The sequence below is a fragment of the Nilaparvata lugens genome, unplaced genomic scaffold (assembly GCF_014356525.2).
Source record: "Nilaparvata lugens isolate BPH unplaced genomic scaffold, ASM1435652v1 scaffold4559, whole genome shotgun sequence".
NCBI lineage: Eukaryota > Metazoa > Arthropoda > Insecta > Hemiptera > Delphacidae > Nilaparvata > Nilaparvata lugens.
Genome location: NW_024090698.1, coordinates 21,951 through 24,057, shown reverse-complemented (window position 1 = coordinate 24,057; position 2,107 = coordinate 21,951). Strand labels below are relative to the sequence as shown.

General features: G+C 39.8%; 1 non-coding gene across 1 annotated transcript; it reads right to left on the bottom strand.

Annotated features, from left to right (window-relative positions):
- Window positions 1-339: 339 nt before the first annotated feature.
- LOC120355744 lies at window positions 340-457 on the bottom strand. Its single transcript, XR_005573780.1, has one exon. It is a non-coding gene; the product is annotated as a U5 spliceosomal RNA (small nuclear RNA).
- Between the last annotated feature and the right edge of the window lie 1,650 nt (window positions 458-2,107).

The window sequence follows — 2,107 nt, the reverse complement described above, 5'->3', positions numbered from 1 at the left end:
GAACTGTGGGGTCAAAAATTGTCTTCCAAACATTTCCCTCTATAACCTTTCTTTGACTGGACTATTAGCAATTCTATTGCTTTGTTTTTGATATATTTAATTAAAATTAAAGATTTATTAGATTTATTAAAAATTACCTGCAATTATCAGCAGTGTGGTCTTTCAGATAGAACTGCAACCGATCTGTTGTACTGACGAGCAGTGAAATTGTGCTGTTCTGCGGAATCTTCGTCCATTTTGTATAATCACACTGGAATAAAAGGAGTTGAATTAATAAATATCAAGTGCGATGGTAAGGTTCAATTTTATTGAAAAGCAGTTTTCTTGTTTTAAAAGATATTGATCAATCTCTGGTTCATAGAAACAAATCAAAGTAGGCTCATCATGTGTTCAACTCCACGGAAATCTTTAGTAAAAGGCGAAAGATTTATTCGACTTTGAAGTGGAACCTGAGCTATAAAAATACCAATATCCTTTGTTTTAAATGACATTGATCAAGCTCTGGTTCATTATCAAGGTGTAATAATGGTAGCCAGTATTGGAGAAAACTCCTCTAAATACCATTTATGGTTCTAAAAACGCTTCCCGGTGGTTCGGAACCAACCTAGAGCTTTAGGTCTGTATCTTTCATCATCGAAAGAAGTACCTTCATTCATCACTGATCATCCGTTTCATTACCCACGCACAAGCCTAGAGCTCATCTGGGCATCATCCTCAGAAAAAAGAAGCTCTTCCCACCTCGAAGGTTTTAGTTTCAAGCTTAGTATTTCTAACTCCAAGTGCCGGTTGCACAAAATTTTAATCGTGATTAAACCCACGAGAACCAATTAAAGAATCCGTCTTATAAAAAAGGCCTTCTCTGATTGGTTCTCGTAAAATTATTCACGGCTGAAATTTAACCGGCTTTTGTGCAACCAGCATTCTATGTGTCTACTAGAAGTTCAAAATACACTACAACACCAGGCACCGTGAGCTGCTGGATGTCCGCAGGAGACGCCTCCACCGATCACAGACCAGTTATAGAATTTTCTGCCCTGAAATTCTTCAACAACTGCCTCCTGGTGTGAAGCAGTTTAGTATTGCCTTCAAGAGAACTGTCAGAAAGCTGCTTTGTGACTAGGCATATCATAATGTGAATGAATTTATGAGTGATGATTTGAATTTTAAATGACTGTTTTATCTGCCATCTGAATATTTGTTATATAATCACATGTATTGAAATAGAATTTGATGACGCCATCGATCCCACAAGTGTGGATCATGTATGAAACAGGAGGTACCTATTAAAAGTAATTTTACCCAAATGTCAGGTTAGACTCTTTCCTGGCCATGTTTTAGTTTGGCAGAGACTAGGTTTTCTTATAAAATATTCTACGATCATATTTCACACTTTTTCTGAAACTTGCTTTATCACCTAAAAGTTACACAAATACCACACTCTTGCCAAGTTGCTTGCCAAACGTCTGGGCGCGCTCGTCGTCATTTGTGCGCATTCGGCAAGAGTGTGGCGCCGGCATTACACTTGAGTATTAAGGTGCGTACAGACTTTCGCTCTGCTTCACAACCGAACGTCACTCCAGCAGAGCGATTGATGATCGACCGGGGTCCAAGAGTGGTTCGACCGGGGAACGCGAGAAGATCTAACATCTTCTATAACGTTCATGATGGGTGCGTGGGAGGAGCGACTGTGGTTCGATGGTAGTACGAGGGCGGTACGAGGGCGGACGAGGGAGGAGCGTGCTCGGTGCGGGTCGGAAGCGCGAATATGTGTACGCAGCTTTAACCATACAGGAACCAGAGGTGCCGTCCAGACACTTTAAACTACAATTTGATGATATAATACAGGTTTCTAGGCTTGTACGCACTCGGCAAGAGTGTGGTGCCGGCATTACACTTGAGTAATGACCCACATTTAAAATGGGATATACATATAAATAACATGTGCAACCGTATGAAATACCTCACTTATAAATTTTTCAACCTTAATAAACTTAAAAATTCCAGATTAACAAGAATAATTTACTTTGCCTATGCGCAGTCCATATTACAGTATAGTATACTGGCATGGGGTGGAGCAGTGAGTTGTCATTTAATAAGATATTTACCA